Source organism: Dermacentor andersoni, chromosome 7 (genome assembly GCF_023375885.2).
Source record: "Dermacentor andersoni chromosome 7, qqDerAnde1_hic_scaffold, whole genome shotgun sequence".
NCBI classification, from domain to species: Eukaryota; Metazoa; Arthropoda; class Arachnida; order Ixodida; family Ixodidae; genus Dermacentor; species Dermacentor andersoni.
In genome coordinates this window covers 54169481-54191758 of record NC_092820.1, presented here as the reverse complement: position 1 = coordinate 54191758, position 22278 = coordinate 54169481, and the positions used below count along the sequence as shown (strand labels likewise).

General features: G+C 43.4%; 1 long non-coding RNA gene across 1 annotated transcript; it reads right to left on the bottom strand.

Moving 5' to 3' along the window:
• Positions 1 to 356: 356 nt before the first annotated feature.
• On the bottom strand, positions 357 to 19963 carry LOC126534430 (uncharacterized). Its single transcript, XR_011895397.1, has 4 exons — positions 19646 to 19963; positions 10388 to 10459; positions 8687 to 8752; positions 357 to 508 (listed from the first exon to the last, which is right to left on the bottom strand). It is a non-coding gene; the product is annotated as an uncharacterized lncRNA (long non-coding RNA).
• Between the last annotated feature and the right edge of the window lie 2315 nt (positions 19964 to 22278).

Sequence of the window (22278 nt, the reverse complement as noted above, 5' to 3'; positions counted from 1 at the left end):
TATCTCTCCGGCATTTCATTTTGTTGGACAGCGAGACTGCCATGTGCCTGCTGATATGCCAAAAAAAGCTTTCGTGGTTCTCGGATGACTTGTTGCACAAGAGAGCTATCCGTCATTTTGAGAATTACCTGCTATTGTTTCTGCCACGTTTTATAAAGCGCACATTATATGCCCTAACAGAATTTATTTTACGAGCTCCACTTCTTCTATAATTAGGTTCTGATATAATTTAAGTGCTGAAAGGAACTCTTTTCCTAAACGACAAACTTTGTACACCTTTCAAAATACAAGGTACCTCAGTCATATTACGCACTACTCAGTTTACAAAAGGCAATGCACAATCTTGTGCTGCAAGATCATTTTTGTACACTTAAAATATTTATTTGCTTCGGCGCTGCTTTCCGTTGAGAAGTGAACGGTGGTTTCAGTGAAGGCACTCTATTCCTAGAACGTGAATAGCGTTAGCCGACGGCTCCTCGTACACCAGCGCTGAACAAGAGTTCATCGACTGAAATGAAAAAAAAGAGACGATTGTGGTGATCGTGGTTAGCTGCGAGGATAACTTACTACAAATATTTCATTATTAGATATTTTTTTGCTAATTTAATGTTTATTATTTAGTGCTAAAGTACTGGTAATTCAAGAAAATCAATGCCAGCATTCCAGCTCAAGACACTGAAAGTAACATAACCAATGGAAACGTTAGTCGCTGATAGTCAGCATATTCTGTTAGCAGAAGGTATTGCTTAACGAATTCTGGTCGGTCGGGACTCTTGTATTGCGTGCATGACAGAAACAAGCTGTTCCAATTCATAATTATAAGACAGCTTGTCCATGTTTTTAGTTTGTTTATAAGGAAGACTGTTTATAAATGCCATAAGGTGATTAAAAATGAGTTTTAGGTAACAACGCCTCATTTTCGTGGCAGACGCATCATCTTATGCAGCGACAGCCACTTGCATGACGTCCCAGAGTATCACTCCTTGCGTTACACAGTGCTGCAACTATGTATATGAGAAGAATTACCAACAATTTACTGATTCCGCATACCAACGTTATAAATTATACTGCCCCGCCGCAAGACTGAAAGAAAGCAGCATTAAATAATTATATTTAATAAAACTTATAGCCATCTACGCATGGGAGTATCTGTAAAAAGTATTAATGTACAGCCTGGCAGTATACACCTGCCGGGGTTTCATGAAACGCCTTAATGTTTGGAATGCTGGAATAAGGAAATGATTTGCACTGAATTAGTGTCACCCCAGAGGCACAGATTTGAAAATGACGTTCGGGCAAGTTATTATTTAAATTGAATTGTTTAACTTCCTTAACAAGTGTGCCATGGTCTAAAGGAAAATATTGAACCACTCCATCAAGGGAGCTCGTAGCCGTTTCTATATACAGATAATGATGACGCTGCTTATTTTTCCGAGTTGCATAATTTCGTGCAGCTTCACACACAAAATCGAGACTCAACAGCCGCCAAGTGGCACTGTTATGTTCTCGTAATGAGTAGCAGGACTGTTCCCGCCACATCATCAGCCGAGTATCCAAGTACCATCGTTATGAAATAGCCACCTGGACAGTTTTATGCTCGCCCGGTGGCACTTCACGACACTCATAACTGAGCGTCCGCTAAGGGGGTGACGGTTGCGTGCTGTAGATGTTTCATTTCAGTATTATGTGCTAAATCTGTCGGAAATGCTTACAATGTAAAATTAGGACTTTTCACTAGGACATTGGGACAACTTTTCTTTTTTTTAGGGTGTGGAAATGTCTATGAGATGCTTGGTTGAAGCCCTTAGAATTTTCCATTGGGACCAGTCGCATGACTACTTTGTTTACTAAGTTAACCGCTGGAATTTGCGTAATTACTCGTATAATTACTGTACAATTTTTCAAATGAATGTCTCAATGTTACTGGGTCTTCAGAGAAGATCAATAAAATATCTAAGCTTCTCCAACATTTTAAGGAATTTAGAGAACACCTCGTGAGAAATCCGGTGCACAGCATCGTTTTATGTTATTTTTCCAAGCCCACGAACGTTCATAAAGCTTAAAAACTGCTTTGATTGCAGACGATGCTTCAGGTTTCTTGGGTGTACGATTTCTGTAAACTTTCCCGCATGCTCGACAAGTACAATTATAACCACGCAGCTGACATTCCTTACACTTGGTGGGTACCAACCGTGTATTAAAAACACCTTTGTGCGCCAGTTCTGATCTCCCAAGAATGAAAAAGTAAGTGGTATAAAACCGACGCGTCCGGTTAGGTGTCTCGCAGTCCTAGGTGAATACACGAGAAAAATCAAAGTTTGATTTTTCCGTTAACGTGATAAGTAACCTAAATATTCTTTTTCACAATTTCACTCAAGGTTATACAAGTTGGACGACAATCTGGTCAAAATTACCGGAATATTTCAAGTAACAAAACCATGCGCAGTTGAGCAGGAGGTGGCTGTCGCTATTCCCAGCTGCTGCGGTGGCATTGCAATGGTGGTGAAATGGAAGGGCTGGCCGTGCACCGCGTTTTCGCTTGTAGGAATGGTTTTATTTACGTTTCCTCCATGTTTCTATTGTATTGTAATACACAGAAATATATTCCATATTATAATGCTTAAATGCGACCTTTTGCCATGGATGCTTAATTAAAATCGCGAGGTTGTCAGAATAGTCCAGAACATATCTCCACGACGTCCCTTATAACCATGGTGACGAACACAACGCGAACCAATAACTATAGCCGAAGTAAATTTAGGGCGGAAGTAAACCCGAATCATAACCGATATTTTGGAAGGTTTCTGAAGCCCACCCGAACCTCAACGGAATGAAATGGTAATTGCTACAGGTTCAGCACGCTAGAATTGAAGCATATAAGTCACAAATGGGTACTCAATACTTTGCACGATTGATCGCATCGCAACTACTTGAATCGGCACAATCTAGTCGCAGATTATTACAACTCGCAAGTTGCGTTGTGTGCACGAACATGCATAGACGATGAATATGTTGTTGGTAACTACGTCTACAACGTCAGAGACGCTTGCCCTTCTGAAGTCGGCCATGCCAGGTGTGTTCAGCGGCCGAAAACATTGTTAGGTGCACCACGGAATCAACATTTTCGGCGACGCTCCCGATTAATTCGCTCCCGATTCTTTAGAATAACGTTAGCCGACATCTCGGACGCCATACGAATGTTCGTGCGAAAACCATGCGCGCACAGCCGCAAATACGACGGTCTTGAACATTGTTGCAATCATCCCGACTTGCATAAAAGCTCAAATTTTTTGCCGACTCTGCAAGAAACGGAGGCTGGTTAGGCCTGGACGACAAAGCAGTGTGACAGAGCGGCTGTTAAAAAACCATTGTAGCTTGCTCGCCTTCAGTAAGTGTTCACGAGTGGTTCTAATTATTACCGGCTATGGAGCAGGAAGTCAGACGCACAGGCTGGAATGATGGCCCTAGTAGAGGAGCACAGTTTCACGTGCACCCCCCCCCCCCATCCCCACGTGCGTAATATCTGCTAGCGGCTCACCTGAGCAATAGTAACTTCGAATCACCCGCATTGGACATGCGTGTGTGTTCTGGCCGGCGGCTTCGCTGCTTTGACCGCCGTTGGTTGGACAGCCTGTTAATCCGGCCTGATAACACCACTCGCTTGGATTCGTATTCGGGTCAAAGCAGAGCGCTCACATGTACCGTATTTGTGGGCGCGTAGGCTCACCAAAAATTATAAAAATTAAGTTGAGGTGCAAATTATTGACTTGCCGTGGCTGTTTTACGGCTTTGGCATTGCGCTGCTAAGCACGAGGTTGCGGGATCAAATCTCGGCCGCTGCAGATGCATTTCGATGGGGGCGAAATGCAATGTGTACCGTGTGTTGGGTGCACGTTAAAGAAGCCCAGGTGGTCGCAAGAATTCGGAGACCACCACTACGGCGTGTACCTCTAATCACATCATGGTTCTGGCCTGCAAAACCCCGTAAATAGTTTTTGTTTTTTTGACGCGGTAATTATATGCAAATTACATATTGTTGCTTGGCTTCACGGCAGCACAATCCGCACTGAGGTGAAGCCACACCTAAAGCTTTCCGTCATATGAAGTTTTATCTATTTTATCGCACCCTATCACCGCATGTTGATGCTCCTCTCCTTCTCTTTCATGGGCGCCCACTGTCCTCTTCCTTTTTGAGCGCCATATTGCATTTTGGTTGGGTTAGTAGCAGTTGGCGAATAGTGCACGTGGTACCGACGAGCCGTCAGTCTGATCAGGAGAGCTGCGCTCGACAGCAGTGCCCAGCAGTGTAGCAGAAGACAATGATTGCTGCCGAAGAGGTGGGAAACAAAGTCTCATGCCGAAAGTACGACGTGGAAGAGTCCTGCATCGACGACACTGTCGAAAGTGCAGGGGTGTGCAAATGTTCGAAACTTTCAAATAACGAATTGAATACAATACTTTTCGATTGGGTCTTCGAATCCAGCAACCAATATTCTAAAATGCGTATATTTTTTCCAATACTTTTGGAATATTTCAAAACGTCAAGTGCGCCCATTTAAACATAACACTGGAGCAAAAGTACGATAAATGTACAACCCGCGGGCTTGGTATGGTACAACGCTTCGTAATGCGCTACGTAATGACAGAAGCTTGCTATCTTTAAGAATTCTAGGATGAGACCTTCGTTATTTGTAATCGCGGTAACGACTATTCATAATTCGAAAACTATTCGAAAACTATTCGATTCGCGTTCGATTAGGTTTCAGAAATCACTATTCGCACCCCCCTACACACCCATTATCATAAATATTCGAACTTTGTTCCGCGCAGCTATAACTGCGGGTTGTAGACACGTTTTTTTAGATCTTATAATTGAACTATACAAGGATGTGTGTTGTGCACGGTAAAATAAACATTTATCTTTGCTGCAGTGCCTACTATAGGCTTGGCAATATGCGGACCGGTGATTAAAACCAGCAGGAGGCCTCTTGCTGGCCAGTCGAATGCACCCCCGCCTGGGTTTATTCTGAATAAATGTTATTGCGATACTATTTTTAGCTAATACGTCTGTGGGCGCCTATAACGATCATTAAATGCGTCGAAACTGTTGTTGTGGCCGATGCGAATTCGTTATAACCCGGTTCGACAGTGTAAGCCAAGGTCAGTGAGTTTATGCTAATCTCTCTGCAATAGCATGCTCCTTAGCTGCCGGTCGTTTTAATGATTCTTTTTGAGTTACAGATGCTGTCTTGAACGCTTTTCTTGTAGCAGTACATTCCAAAACATGAATTATCCTCTGCGTCCAATTTCCACAGAAAAAAAATAAAAAAATTTGGTTTACTCCTTTCATGCGACTAGCAGAGAAATAACAAGAGAAGCTGCCACATATCGCTCTAGCGCTGTAAGAGGAACAAGAAATGTTGTCTACGTTGGCTGATCTTCAGTGGCAACGGGGCGTGAAAGCGTTTTCTAACCTCACACCTAATAGATAAAGAACAAAGCAGGCGCTTTATTCAAAGTTCGCGAGTCTCATTGAACACGAGTGTGAAGCTGTACAAACATATCACGGTAGGTGTAGCGTTCCCACTACACACTGAAGGTGGGGTAACTACGGAGTCATAAACCGGTACCCTTTGTGCTGAAAGAGTGACCTCCCTGTTGTTGCAATAGTTTTCTATCGTGGCAAATACGTCCATATGTAGAAAAGAGAGGCGCTGAGCCGCAGTTACCCTGGTTCCCAACAAGCGATGCATTGGTTAGTATATACGCATTTCTTTTCTACAGAATCTATACACAGTGCACAATGCAGGTGGGCGAAGAGCCCGATGGGCTAACGCGGTAGGCTGACAACGACATTCCTTAGTGCTTCACCGACCGCGCTACCAAGCACGATTCGCCAATACTGAAACTAAGCCTCCTAGTGTTCCTTAAGCAGAAGCTTTTTTTATTATTTCTTAAACCGTGTGAGGAGCGCAAACGCTCTCTTGTGTTCTCAAAGCTCCAGCACAACGGTTAGCCGGCACACTTCGCGAACTGTTTTCCGAACAGCTGTGAGTGCCCATGCGCAATGCCACAAGTGTGCTAGACAATCCTTTTTCACTCCAGCTGTTCGGTTTATTTAACGCACGGTGCACACAAGGGCAACATTCTTTACGAGGGCTGGAAATGCTGCCCCCTTGAAAATAGCTTTTGCGGACGAGTGCAATGTGGTCTATACGTCATGACACCTTGGTCGTACGATGTATTTTTGTGATTATTATATATTACGAGGAGACCGCGAAGCAACGTCAAGTTTTCGCATCTTGCTTTAGATTCGCAAACTGGTACTAAGAATCTATCAAAATTAAATTCGAGAAATTATCGTTTTAAAGAAGTCAGAAGAGAGATTCCTAGGTACCTTAAGCTCGGTGTCAAAAAGGAATTGCAAATTCAAGCGCATGCAAATCAGAGAAATTATTTCACAAGACAGCCTCTGGGCTTACTTGAATGGCTTTTTCAGCATTTTACAAAGAACGTAGATTCTTTGGGCTCAAAAGAGTCGAATTTTTTTTATGTATGGCCTAAAATTTTTTTCAAACAAGTTGAAATATTGGGTAATTTATAGCAAGCTTAAAACTTGAAGTTCAGAATTTCGTGAGCATGCAGCGAACCCAGAAAACGCAATTCTCTATACTCATTCTGTTAGAACAGTTGAATTTGATGTCTGAGTTTGCAACTCATTTGAGCTTCCTACAATGCTTAAGATGCTCCTCTTGAAGTCATACATCCTGGCAAATTTCTGAGCTTAGGTGTATCATTAGGCATAGTTTAGTAGCTCTTTATTAGTGTTTTCTTTTGTTGAGTTACAGTTGTTAACCTTATAGTAAAATAAAAGAAAATATCAATAACAACATTTTACATCAAAATTACATGCGCAGATAAGAACGAACTTCATTTTCTATACTAGTTTGTTTTTACCTACCTTTAGCTTGCGCTACAAGACTAATAAAAATTGGTGCGATGATAAGCGAGGTGAACATTTTTTAATTCTCATATATTTATATTGCCACGTAATATTGGCGGTAAAGAGCACAGTAGGAATACTGTGCTTGGCGAAACTAAATTTTATTGGGCGAACCTGTGGCAACAAAGACAAGCGACAAGGTCGATCCAAATAGGTCGCGAATCTTCGTGCGAAATGCGGTTCAGTACAGATTGTCACCGACATCAGCAAGGAGGGTTATGGGAGCAGCGATTGAAGCGCGACTATGTTTGGAGGGAACAAACATTGGGAAAGAAAAAAGCGTTTTTTAATTCAAGCGAGACACAGTTAAATTCATTCGATCAAAATAATATTCCTGGTCAATTTTATACATTCGTGACGAGTTAAGAAAATACAAGTTTACTCAATTTTATTATTAGTAATAAATGCATTTATTTTCGGCGCCCATCGTTACAGGGGGCGTTGACGCCACTATCACTCGCAATGCAATGCACGTCTTGAAATGGGCAGAAAGGCGCACTCGTAAAGCTCACCTGTGGTAATACGCCCCCCTCACATTTTGTGCTTTCTTGCTTGTCGAAGTTTGTCTGAATTTGGTGACGCGGGTAGCTTCATCGCTTCTTAATATGTTCAGTCAAAAGTATTGAGTTACGACCGCCAGATAATTGTGTAGTCGTTTTCGTGCGACTGCGCCGGCCGACGAGCTTGGCGTCCGACGATAGGATCAGCACTCTACACCTTAAGCTTTCGTCGGCCTCCAAATAAAGTATGTTCTGTGCAGGGGTGCGATTTCGACAACCGTATGGCTGGCTTTTCCTGCATCGCTGTCCGCGCTCAAAGCTCGAAACGCCCATCAAGTCGAATGGCGGGTCATTTGAATATATATAGCTCCAAAAGCAGGCCAACAAAACAAATTTCGCGCCTCCCAAAACAAAATTACGTCACTTCTGCTTTTAACGGACATGGCGTCAGATTATTTTTTCTTCCGCCGGAAGTGTTCCCACCGCATACAGATGGCGCTAAGCCCCATGAGCCGCCGATAGACCGCCATGTCTTGAGCGTATGGGCTCCTATGGAAGCTTCGCTACCAGGTATATTTACCTTGCAAACGACACTTAAAGCACAAGGATTGCGGCGAACACAGTCAGCGATCGTCGAAATCTGATCTGCCGGTCAAGCGCATCTACATTTATACACGAGTCATCTAAGGTCCCAGGGTAACTGATGGTGCCCGCGCGACTTCCAGAAAGTTCTACACGATTCGCGTAGCACATGCAATCAGATTACACCAGCTTCGGTGGCAACACAACCATTGATAACATTCGAGAAACTTTCGATAAATGTGGGCGCATCCCGCGCAAAGCGATAACATTTGTTAGACAGCGAAAAGCGCTCACACGAAAAAAAAAAAAAAAACTCAACGTGTCAATATGTAAAGCTTCCGCTTAACGTTAGAGCGCCTGCCTGAATTTATTCTTAAAACACACAAAAAGCTTTATTCACTGAAGTACCAGCTACCTTGTCATATCGCTCATGCAATGCGAAGAAAAACTACAAACCTTGCCGCGAATATGAAGTACATTTGCATTAAATAGACCGTCTGCGTATGTCAATATGCTTACTCTGAACGTGAGTGTTGACCTTCGCATTTGGTTAACATATTAGGGGAAGAAAATCTTTGCTTTTTGAGAAAGCTTTCCTTACCTCCCCCATGATGCAAAAGACTGAAGAGTACAAGGCAGCTGTCGTGCCATTGCCATAACTTGGCACCTGTAAAAATGATAAGACACATATTTAATATATCGTCATGCGTTTCAAATAAAGTCAGGGCGATGTACAACGAAACAACATGGCCTAGCTCTAGAACCACCAGAAGGCCATGAAATAAAGAAAACCGCCGCACAGAGAATACTTTGTGCCCTGCAAATCAGGCCCAGTTAGCTGAAATAGGCAATAGGAGGAGTGCAGTGAAGAGTAAGTAACATGCATGCGAAAGGTTCAGGTAGCACAAAGCACATGGAAAGCTTGAAAGCAGTAAGAACACCACCTACAGGAACGGCAAGATATGTGCAATAGAATTCAAACAGGTTACTGTCTGAAGCGACCTTGGTAATATTAGAAGCACATCTGCGCAATAGCGGATATTAAACAAATTTTTATGTTACTTGCATAGGCAGTGTAACATGTCTTATACTTATGAGAACTATGGGGACATTGAAATTTGAAGAATGTGCGAGAATTGCATCAGCAACTTGCAGGTCAGATATGATACACAAGGCAGTTTGAGAAAACAAAATATGGAACTCTTCTTGCAAACTTAAATTCTAATTTGCATTGCCAATTAGAAACCGCATGAAACTGGAAAAATTATCGAAAGTATTTTACACTGACGTACCATATTTCCTTGTAACGCAACCGTAAAAGGGGGAAACCCATCGCACGATAAAGAAAGGACACCACATATTTGGAAGACTTTGTAAATGCTTGTATGGCCTAATGTGACCTTTCGGAACAACAGATAATGTATTTTGAGAGTACAAATTTCTCATACGCATGCAGGATGGCAAGCAGTTCTCCATGTAAGCAATGTATTCAAGAACGTTCCGGTAAAACTAAAATGACAGGCATAGCATTGAAATAGTGGGGTTCGGCCAATAAAGGACGATAGGTGGCCTTAGTCTAGATGATATCAAGCGAGAGAAGTGGAGTACCGGAACTCATGTCATAGGCAGTATCGTTATGTATGGATTTTTAAAACCCATATGCTTTAGCACAGCCGCTGCGAAGGTTCAGCTTACATACTGAAGGATGATAAAAATTAAGGTTAATGTTGATGTGAAAACTTTCATACCTGTTATTGAGGCGATAGATGCGAGCTGATAGTGTATGTATGGGGCAGGGTGTGACGATAGTGTCCTCAGAGAGGCCTTGTTCTGTAGCGTCGCCTAAATTTTTACAGACGATGATATTAACACCCGGAGGTGTTTCTTGTCCTGATAGTTATAGCTGCAGTCATCACAAGTGTTTTTTTTGTCCATGAGAAGACGCTATATTTTAACACAGTTCCCAGAGCAAATTTAAGCTGTGAACTAATACGGCGGGCACAGCGCGAAACCCACAGAGACGGGCGAAGTCACATGGAAAACGGTATGCTGCACTTGGCGTTGCATTGCGCTTTCTATGTATCTTCCCGTGGGTCCATGCCAATAACGCTGTTCCCGCCTGATTATGCTTAACAAGGAAGCCAATGATTTGACTTCAATGATGAAGCATGGAAGGTACCGAACATAACTGTATTTATCCTCATTGTATACAATACGTTAAAACTCTCGTCCCTACTTTAGCTTTAAGGGGCAGGTACAAACAGGGAAAACTTGAGATTTTTGATTACGTGAATCGGTATACCTGGTGAGATGAGCAGGTTAGCGGCACAAGGTCAAAGCTGAGAAGGTAACTGATGCCTTGCAGGGCAGTCCCCTGAAAAAAAAAAGAAAGTATTTCCTTACGCCACATCATTGAGTTTTCCAGAGCAAGCTATTGAGCGAAATGAAGGTCTCGTGTTACAAATTAGGAAATACATTTACGCATAGGTGCGCCGCTTTATAATATAAAGGATACCGCAGCCATGGCAAACTGCAGCCGCAAATGATAAGCTTTCTTGCTCTTAATTGCTCATCGAGATATGCATTAGGTTCCTCTTCTTTTTTTCACACGACATTCCCCCCGGAACAGGTGATGACTTCCAGAGAGATAATTTTCTGCACTGGAGGTGAATAACATTTTGTGAAGTAATCGAACTTGGCAGAGAAGAATATTCACAGGTCCGAAGTATACTTTTTTTGGCAACCGCTTTTCTTTAAAGTCCTCCTTACTTGGTATTGCATTCGACCAACCGAACGTCCCCTCGTTTCGGGTGTTCAGTCTTTTTAGGTGTGATGTCACGAAATGATGCAAGCTGAAGAACAACTTTCTTCTCTTCTGGCGCATAATGCATTTCGTAAAGTCGCTGTGTACTACCATTTCTGGTTGTTCCCATCAGACAAGGAAGCAGCAGTCTTCATGTTACAGGTGGACAACGTAGTAAGCCTTCTGCTGAATTAAAAGAGGGCTAGTGTTAACGAATGGTTTATTGGTACATGTGCTATCAACGAGGGTGAGTGGCGTCCAGGTAATTATGACTTTGATTTCACGCAGTACTTTGTCGACTCGCAGTGAAGCTACAGACGCGTTTCCTCAAGTGCTACCGAAGGCTTCTTTCACACAGTCCCCAGCTCCCAGTGAAACACCACAGTTCAGCTTGAACCTTAAACACACAGTTGAGGCCATCCTCAGGAGAAAAGTTCCTTTGTTCATGTAAACAACAAAGCTTTTGCAGTAGCTAAAGTTCTTTGTGGGGAACTTGAACGTAAGACTTTGGCCGAATAAATGATGCTGGACCGGCACGTACAAAGGGGAGAGGGCGGGCGTTCCCGCCCCCCACCTCTGTAATTAAGCGGCATATCCCCCCTCTCCGCCCACGCCACCACTACTCACACACATTCCGAAAGTGCCGTCAAATCAGTCTCTGGACTTGACAGCTATTCGGCGGTCAACCTCTTGCTGCCTTTTTCACTCCTTTTGAATGGTTGTAGTTCTCGGCATCTCCTGGGATGGGAAGGCAAGCTTTCCCATCGATTCGGTGCACGCGCGATTAACTCGAGATGCGTTCAGTTGTCACTATCTATTCAACGGTCACGCGCATCGCTGTTGCTTCGTTAGTTCAACCTTCTTTGTTTAGGCTGATCCAGGGACCAGGAAAAGGATTCGGTTCGCGTTTAGCTGCTCTGTGTACTCGTGGAACGAGTTGCGGCCGGATAAAACGCAAATTGCGCTTAACTTTTTCTTTTGCTTCATTGTTTCCTTGAGTGACGGCTCCGCGATCCTGGCAGATCCTCGGACCCATATACACACGATATGGGCTAGTTAAGGTGGAAAATATAATGATGCGAAATAACGTCCGTCGTCAAACCCTGCAGTAACCCTTAAACCCATAAGCAATATGAATGTCACCCGTTGCTTCGTCCGATATTACTCTAATTGTACAGCACTTTTTGTGCGAAATTGGCAACTAGAAAACAGGGTCCAAAGGAGGTGGAGAAATTAAGCAATCTACTTAAGGAGCGAGCCAAAGCAATAGCTAGATACGAAGGAAAAGCGAAAAGTAACCAATTTAACCGTTCCTGTTCGGGAAAATATTCATGGATCAACATCTTTTATTTAAAAAGTGTGTAGAGAAAATGCTGCCGAAAGCGGAAAATAATTCCTTCTGTTTTCAATGACGCTTCTACAGTTATGAGTCCAGCCGCCTGATGTAGCCACGTCTCTGCTGTGCAATTGTGGGTGCTTTTCTAACCTTCCGCGGTGGGTGTAGTACGTCTAGAACCGCGTGTCCCGCGATTACGCGGTTGTATGGGACGGGTGGCGACGCATCATTACGCAACTTACCAAGTAACAGCACCAGTCGGTATTGGCACTTGAATGGTAGAGCAGTAAACGAGGAATACAAAAAAGTTGTGATTGTTCTGAAAATATATATTTTTCCATCTTCCAGAGCTAATTAAGAACGGACTACTAGAAATCTTTGTTTTGCCCTTTCGCTTGTTTACGTGTTCTTGGCAGTGTTCTTCCTGCGCAAGTGCATTTGATGTGGTTCTTTTTATGTGGTGTATCTCACCGCGTTCCTGTGACGTACACTATATTTCATTGATAATTTGTGGGTTTACGCATCTTTATGATGAATGGTGAGCATTATTCACTTTGGTACCAGTAAAGGTGCCCCCCCCCCCCCCCTGAAAAAAACAAAAAACACTGAGTACGTGACTGAGCTGGGTGCTCATCTTTCTGCCATAAACCACTTGAGGGCCTGCCTTAACTAGTCAGTAGCCCACTTCCTAATTTGCCTAAGCAGCGCAGGTTAAAAATAAATCCGTAGTTTTGATTTGTCATGAGTAATATGTATCCGGTGAATTCTAGACCAATGACATTAAGGGTTTGATTGCCAAAGCCTGTCGGTGCGAAATGGTACATTATCTGCCAAATGAGATGACGCTTTGCACCTTCGGCATACTGCGGAGAAGAATATTCTGTTCTTCACATATCGCGGTGCCTTCAGGATACAGAATCTTTCCCTTTAAACTGATTCCTCTTGTGCACTGTATTTTGGAAATTTCCTGTGAGCAGCCTTGGAAATGAACTCCGTCGCAGAATTTTTTAGTGTTTATACAACAGGATAATTGAGGTTCTTTTAGCGTGGAAAAAATAATAATTCGCAACGGGGTGTTATTTCTTCATCGCCACCGATAAATTCCTGAAGCGATCCGTGTTTACTCAAAGCTCATATCACAGAATAAATATTCACGCCCAAGATTTCTTCTTAGGTTAGTGCTATGCCAAATGCTTTCCGATTTTAAGGCAGCGGTATTGCATCCTGGGGCCGTATTCAGTAGCGGTTCGCTTTGGAACCGCTTCGGTCTGGCTCTTACGTCTGGATTACGTCATTCGGAGAAAGAGTGGAACGTGGCGGCGTAAGGGGAACCAATCAAGGAGCGGCGGTCTGCTGGAAGATCACTTCATCATTTTTTTTTTGTACTTGGGGGACGGTATAGCAACTGAAGGATGTTGCTGGTTTGATAAAAAACACATTGGTTTGTATAGAACACTTGCAAATATAATTTTCAGTAATAAATGCAAGCTTGCGGCGCAGACGGCTACTGGGAGTTGTAATTTTATTTGTGTTGTTTTCTTATTTAGTCGCTAGGTGGTGTGCCATACGTTATGCAAACAACTTGCCTCGCTTTCTTTACGTTTTGGACTTGTTCGCGCACCGAAACCGAAACGATGTCGTCACACAAGGATAGGCGGCTGGGTCCTCGTGTTTCAGCGAGGCAGCGCGAAATACTCGTTTCCTTCGTCGAGGAGCACCCCTACCTAGCAAAGGCGTCGTGTGTGTTGGGCCAGCAGCTGACGGCGGCTTTCTGTTGCGCCGTGGATGGGAATCTAACCCATCCTTTTTCTTTGCCTACAACCGTAATGGCCTTGGCGACGGTTGTAATGATCCGGCTGACCGAAGGCTGCGACAGTGCAATCGCTTCTTCATTGTCGACGCACTGTTGAAAGCTCCCGGTGGCAAAAAACCGCAGCGCGCACAGCACTTTCATCGTAGTATCGACACCACGAAATCTTTGAGGTCCGACATGTTCTTCCAGCTCATCGCAAGCATGTCGCACTATGTCTTTGGAGCGCCTAAAATGCCTTCGAAACTCTTCTTTGGCCATGCCGAACGCGTCGCGGCGTTGCCTCTCGTCGCGTCGTTGTCTTTCGGCGCTTGCCAGCAGCACAACCAAAGGAGCCGCCGTTGCCATCTCTGTCTCGTCTCGTCTTGTCTAGGTGCCGGCTCGTCAGCTGGAGCGGGACTAGCCGGCCGCCACGGTTGCCCTAGCAACCCTCGACATCATGCTCGCCACCGCGCGCGACCCTCGAGTGAACCACTTCTCCGCGGTTCGTCTCGTAGCAGAGAACCGGTTCCTTTCCAGATGATTGACAACCTGTGTGACGTCAACAAAGTTTGTCGTCCCGCCCACCAGTGATGACGACAACGAAGCGCCGACCAATGGCAACAATCAGCCCGAACCGGTTCCAAAGCGAACCGCTACAGAATACGGCCCTAGGCTGGTTCAGAAGGGATGCTAGCAATTTATCTGCTTTAATAAACATTCTAGCGGGGAAACAAATGGCATCGACTGTTTCCTTTACGTCAATCCAGTCTGAGATATAATTGTGTTAGCTCGATAGTTGATGCTACAAGGCGTGGTATTTGCAGTTAGAGCCAAACGCCAAGCGTTCGCATATAACAGTAATTTCAACTAATTGCGATCATCTTTTCGTCTGAGAATATTTAATTCAGATGATGAATAGTTGCTGACAGCAACAATGAACTTTAGTTCGCTCAGGCCGGGGCCGCCTCACGTCATTGTCATTTATTTCATTTCATTGTCAGGGACACTTCGTGCTTGTAGTCAATGAAAACAGAAAAGAGAAAAGAAGGCGCCAATAACTCAATGTTAACCCAATACAGCAGCCTACTACGCTTTTTTCTGTTGAAAGATGACAACGACCCTTTGGTAGCTGCCTGAATAATAACAGAACATGCATGTCTTTTTCGTAGGACCGACAAGTAATGTGTCGACGACATACCATTGAACGATGTCCCAACCATGAATAGTGCAGGAAAGTCAGGGGACTTCGCTAGAACGAATCCTTTATCTGATAATTCTTCGGAAGTGTAATATGTTACTTTATACGAATGCAGCAGAATTGAAAAGGCTGAGGTTCGATGTTTCGAAAGAGTTTGATCGCTGATGTTAGGTCTCGACAATGTACATGTTGGCTACAGAAAGCAGACATTCCGACATGCTTTTGTTCTCTATTGAATGTGAGCTGCATTCTTTCTTAGCATCCGTAAATGAATAGGATAAAGTACATGAACGTTTGAAGCATAGTGTCAGCTGCTATGCTTAATCCGCAGTGGATGTGATTGTGATCCCGTTTAATTGTTGGGGATGATAGGCAACGCCATTATGAGCAGAACACAGCAATATCTGCTTCACAATTCACGTGCTTGAGGTCGTTATAACGTTCAAAGCTTCTTAGTCTATCATGTAACTCGGAAATGCGTCATAAAAGCGCGGCAAACTAAAGAGGTCTCTAGAGGACTGAGCAGCTGGTATAGAGCGTAGTCAGTAAAGGTGCTGCTGGTCGACGCGAAAGCAATCCAAAAATCAGCTTTATGGAATTTGAGTCGCGTTTTTGTCGGATGCTTGGCTTGTCTACAGATTATCAAAAGCTCATGCTGCTTCTGCTTGCAAGTACCTCCTCAATTATCAAAACCTGTTATCAAAACCGATTATTGTCTAGTATTGCCTCAAACTGCTTCTAAAATCAAACCCCCTTGTTTATATATCCGAGGAAAGGCACAATTTTTAGGTGGACAGTCTTTAGATTGTTTGCGCAGCTGACTTACTCTCAATGTGAGAAGCTCCATCGCTTTCAGTTTAAGAAGCAATGACATAAAAGAAAATGCTTCGTTTTGTGCTTCAAGGCTTATAGAGAAGCTAACGCGCTCAGTGCTTCGCCTTCTTACTGTATCAAAACCTAACAGTCAGCCCCAAGCAATCGCACAGGAGTGAGGTGCCCAATATTTATGCCAATATTGTGCAACCCCGCTTTGGAAGTTCTCGATCACTGATACATGCTGTCTTTCTCTCAGGAGGGCGGCATTGGAGCACTTTCTTTGTCTGGTTCATTAGTTTCGTTAGTCGAATAAGCAAGGTGATTGAAGCCTTTAACATTGACTTCAACCGATTTATCCCAAATTGCTGTTCGTAATAAGGTAGACATGAATCACAAATTTTCAGCGCCACAATTTTAAACATAGGAGGCCATATTCAGCATGAGTCGCAGCGTTGATGTTGACATGTATACCTTATTAAAGTGGCGTGAACGTTGAAGCGTTCATGCTTGTAATTGCTTTTTGAGACGCATGCTGGGTACGTCCTTTTTCTGTTCCATGACAGCTGGTTAAGCAGTTAGGTCGACAAGGCGAATAATTACTTTACATGCAGCTCAACTTATGTACGTCCGTGTAACAGCTTGTTGCCTGAAAGCAACATACGGCCTTATAACTAACAAACGGAACCCTACGTCCCCAATGTGTCAAGCTTGTAATTATACAAGCAAAATCACGCAAATATTTCTTTCATCTCAGCGAATAGATATAAACTACGCCCCGTAATGTAAAATCATAAACAAATCTTACGCTGTCGGCAAACTCTCCTGAAGAAGACGCCAAGCTTGCTACGTTGATCCCTTTGGCTAAATTAGTAACATATCCGCTGTACACACTGCTGAAGCCATATTGGTAAACAGGCCCGGCGGCATTTTGTCTATTTTTGCCAGCATTATAATCGCACCCAAGCAGATGACGCGAATATCTTACGGTTGGCGTCCATGACATAAGTCCCAGAACGGTGTCTACGAGAATGATCCTCGCGCTGCGGGAAGCCTCAGGCAGCGCATAATTTCGGAGGTTATGCGAAGCAGTTCCCCAATTTTGTTCGTGCTTCGCTACAAACATCGAAAAATTAAACCGTTACTGACCCTTCTTAGGCGTTCTGATACGATTTGCAGCTCTGCTGCTATGAGCATCCGGCTCTGCTAGCACATATATATAGATAGTGTCAGCGACACGCGACAGAGGTCATTTGAGGTCGCTGGAAGAGACATTCGTGCTGTAGTGGACATAAAGAGGTTGCTGCTGCTGCACGTGTTGCTACTGCTGTAGATGAAGATGATCGTGAATATAAATACGCGGCTCTCAGGGCCCACCGAGGGCACTGAATAATGTACTGAGAGGTGTCCGCAAGAGCCGCCCACAGCAGCAGGGTTTCTGTCGCAGAGCCATATAGCGTACCGCCAAATATATTGTTTAACCAGAAGCCGTTCCTGATAGAGGACTGGTTGTTTTTCTCACATAAGTACAGCCCGGTGTAAATTCTGCCAAGAAGTCGCGCTCCCGGACAGACCATGTGCGTCAAGTTTCAATTCAAGAGTTTTCATGGTTGGAATTGTACTCTCCGCTGATATGTTTCCATCATTTGTTGTTTTTCACTTTCGCGATTCGTTGATGGCTTCGTTAGTAGAGCGTAAGCTCGCCTCTTCCGCGTTCTCGAATCTGAAATGCATCTGTCTCCTGACAGACGCCGCACAGACTTTCTATCTTCAGCACTTTCAACATAATGACAAGCATTTGTCAAAGAATTTAAAGTAACTGTATATACAGAAGATGCTTAAAAGTAATTGTTAATAAAATTAGCACATTTCTAGAATTCCTGCAGCTCAGATATCAATTACTGCGACAGCACTATACCTTTACAGCGAGAGCTACGACGTTCTCGACAGCTTATCTGTTACACAGGAAATATTACCCTCATCCGTTAGAGCACTGCGTGTAGTTCCCTTCAAAATAAATGCAGAGACGGCTCCTTTATCAGAGTGGCATTAGGACGGAAAGCGCGTAGAAGCAATAAAACGACAAAAATTTACGACAGCGCAGCGGTGCAGGGTACCGCTCCCAACTTATAGCATACCCATACAACTAGAACCAATCCTACGACCGGGACCTTCAGGGCTACGAGGGGGTCGGTTATATCTGAGGGTTATTTACAAAGTACTATCGGAAAACGTTGTACTATGAACACGATGGCGCAAAAGGAAGTATGTACCGTTAGAAATGGCAAAGATGATTTTAAGCCTTCAACCAGTGACGCCGTAAAATGCTATTTCAAGGCACGTGTCACGCGATTTCATTATAGCTGGTGGTGTCAGGACATTGTCAATTCATAGTACGGTTGTTAAGATGCTTTTTCTGGAGCCGGATTGCGGTTAGTATAACGATTTGTATTTTTCACCTCACTTAAATTAAGTGGCATTAGTGATTATTGGTTAAATTCTATAGCGTGATTATGCAGACTCTTTCTTGAAGCGTGATCAACATCAAAACATGTTTCTATATCGATATCCCAACATGTCCACTAGACCCGATGTATAGAACTGTTCATGCAAGGGCTTTTTAAACATTTTTTTAAATATTTGTCGCACCGATGAGCCTTTAAGAAATGTTTCTAATACATCACAAGGATACATATCACTGGTACAAATTCTTGTCATCGACAAATGCCATTCGTCCTTCTCCGGTTCTTTACCCTCCGTAGTATTAAAGTTGTGAAGTTTGAAACAGGTATTTTTCCAGCAATGTTTTTGAGAGGTAGATCTAAAGACTGTACATTGCATAAGGCATTAATTCTTCAGGTCGAGATAAAAGCCGAATTTAGAGTACTAATTTAAACTTTCTGAACTGTTGGAGGAGCGGAATTCCCTTTAGAAACTACTCATTTGCGGTTCCGATGACGGTAGTTATTCGCGCGCTTTTCTATCGTCAATTACATGGTACATTTAATAACATACTCACCGCATCCTTAGGCACTGAAAAAATAAAATGGCTACACTTCATACGAAATAGTTGCACTTACTAGCAAGAATTTGTGAGTTGTATTACTTTAGTATAATTTATCCAAATGAACCTGCTTAAAGTACCGCACCGCATGTTGAATACACATGCTTAGCTATTGTATGTTGTCTAAAGAGCTGGTGAAGAAAATAGAAAAATATTTTTTTTATTATGCTGAGTACGTCAAGTCTCATGTTTTCAAGATTTGGAAATCATTCTTAAGGCGTATTACTGTTGCTCTTGACGTCATGCAGATTGTTCTGAGTTTTATTTACGGGCTATAGAGCATGCGTCAGAAATAAGCAGCCCTGAGACGATTACCTCCAACTTATTTTAGGTATTTACCCCATTAACGGTTCAAAATTGCGTTGTATAGAGCAGTACGTGGTACAAGAAACAGTAAGTATGCTTGGACGGGTGTCGAAATTATAATGTTCCGCATTTCGTTAGAACGACTCGGCATGTCATATAACTGCCTGGAGAAACGCCGGTGAAAACTAACAACCATGTTAAAAAACAAACGCCATGGATAGGATTTGCACCACACGACTGCAACTTACCTTTGTCGCTACTTGATGTAGTCGGACTGCAACGCCAGGAATACCGCCTGCGTTCGGCTGACGAGTCAAAGCGTAATGCGCTAGCTGCATGAACTTAGGATTACTGAAGGGATCGTGAATTCTCCAGCCGGTATTATCTGTGGAAGAAAAGCCCTCGGTGGCTGTTAAAATCACTAGGAAGCACGTCAAAAAGGACTTCATGTTTCGCCAAGAAGCAGAGCAGTTCACCTACTGAGGGGCCACGTGCTCAGTTAGGGAACATGTGCAGTGCAAAAGGGTTTTATTATTTTCTGCTGTTGCGCATAAGGAGTGAACTTTGTTGGCCAAATAATGGAGCACTGAAAGCTTTCGCACTGGTCCTGTGACAGGCTACTTTGCTGTATATGCTCGAGAAATTGTTCTCCTATCCGCTCAGGCTGAACATTAAACATTTTTCATGTTGTGCTCACAGTATTGTATAACGCACAATCGTTGGAAACAGTTGGACGGCAGCTGTAGCCTCATGAGACATGCGCAACCTACGAACTGTAGCCATGGAAAAAGCTAACACCTGAGTTTCACGCATGCTGTGCCGCTAGCGAACGACCGGGTATTATGTGTTAAGCAGCACTATCGTGTTGGTTCGAATATTAGTACAAAAGAAGCGAGCGTCGTGAAGATCCTTAAAACGTCATCGAGGACGTCGTTGACTTGCGCCCCACTGCACATTCGGTTTTTATTTTTCTTTGGACTGTCTTGCAATAAGACTATTAGTTTTGGTAAACTTATGTTCAATCACACCATGGTATGCTCTATATTTTTTTTTTTGTTTTGTTTCCTATCACATTTGCTAACGCAGGGTTCGACACTGGTCGCAAACAAAATGTGGTCACAAACAAAATATGACTTAGTCCAAACTTCCCTGCTCTGAATGGTTGTCCGCTGGAATCGCAGAGGTTTCTGATGGCTCCATATCATTTTTCTTTTGAACACTTTCATCTTAACGAAGGCACGAGTTTGGAAATTGCTCATCCCGGGGCGCACATTACGAACATATTTAATGCTAGCGACAAATCGTCATTTTGCAGTGATTATTTAGAAAATCGAGAATACTTTAGTGTGACTATGAAGCGCGTTCCCCGCTGCGAACTGATTCATGTTTGTTTTGAAATCAGTGTAATCGACAGGGGCGCCTTAGAAAGAATGAAGCATGAACACAGAGTTCAGCTTTTGGGTTTCTTGCGAACACTTCCTGCAGCGCAATCCGTGCTTGCAAAAATGGGGATGTACGGTCGTGGCTGTTTTTCGCCACACCACCTAGAGCTTGAAATATCCATCAAACAGGCTTTCAGGTTTTACCAGAGGGAATTGAATCTACGGTTGATAACTCGTTATCTGGTTACATAATATCGGGTGTCTGGATATATAAAAATATATAGAAGATATTTCATTTAGGTCACCAATTAGACGCGTAACCGCATATTTAAACATTATATTTGGCACCGCTATCACCTTATTCTAAAATCCGGTTCCTTCGCATGTATTGCGATGTCATATAAAAAGTGCACCAATACACACCCTGTAGAACATGTTCATTAAACACATCAAACTGTTGCATGAACTGTTGCTTCAGAATTTTGTTTATACCTAACGTGTCCCTTGGTAGCAAAAAGGGCTGCTATTATGTTTTCTGGAAATACGTCTGCCAATTTAGGTGCCTGTAATGTTGACGGAGTAAGAATCTCCGAACTTTTTCATGAAGCACGTAGAGCGTTGGCACAACAGCATGTCGACTGTGTAGAGCCTAAAGTATTTCTGTGAAAACTCGGATTTCATCCCTTTTTTTTTTTTCACAGACTTCCGGAAATATGGTGAGAGACGCCTGAAACACAGATGCTTATGTATTTGTGCCTCAAGGCGGTGGCGGGTTTGTATTTGAGGATGGTGGCGGCTTGCTGTATGCTGCACGTACCGTCTTCGGATTAAAGGATCGCGTGGTAGGACGAGGCGGTATGCTGTGAAAGAGTTCGCGCTTGGGAATCTTCGTGGCTGCTCTGTTTAGCGGACGCCCTGCAAACGAAGCTGTTTCCTTGCCACTAAAGTTAGCGAACTTGAATTGTACTATGTTACGCTGCGAATGATGATGATATTCGGGGCGAATTTCGCATCGACGTGCAGAACAGTAGTTCTTTGCGGTTTGTCAGAAACTCTGGCAATTGTAGCAGCGTAAAGCCGGAACAAAATATCAGTCTACAGGATGGGCAGCAAATTCGAAGTAAATCTTACCTGCAAACGGCGTACATTCCTAAAATAAAGTATGTCCGAGTGCAGTGGGCAAGATGTAACAGTTCCGTCTTCTTGACGATAATATCTGGACTCCTGAGAAACTGTCATGACTCCCTCTTAAGAATTCAGGCAGTTGATAATTTATGCAGGCAAGAGGAATATAGTGTACTTTCCGAAAGTTTCTTGTATAGGACTCGGAACTTCAGGGCTTCTCCTTCAGGCCGGCCAAGCCAGACATTAGCCGCAAGCGTCCTGCGAGCATCACACAAGCGACGCTGGCTGAGATGCTTCCATCTATTCTAATTCATAACAATGCCGCTTTTGTATTTTGGAGCTGAAACAATTCCTGGCAACACTTGGTTTGAGTT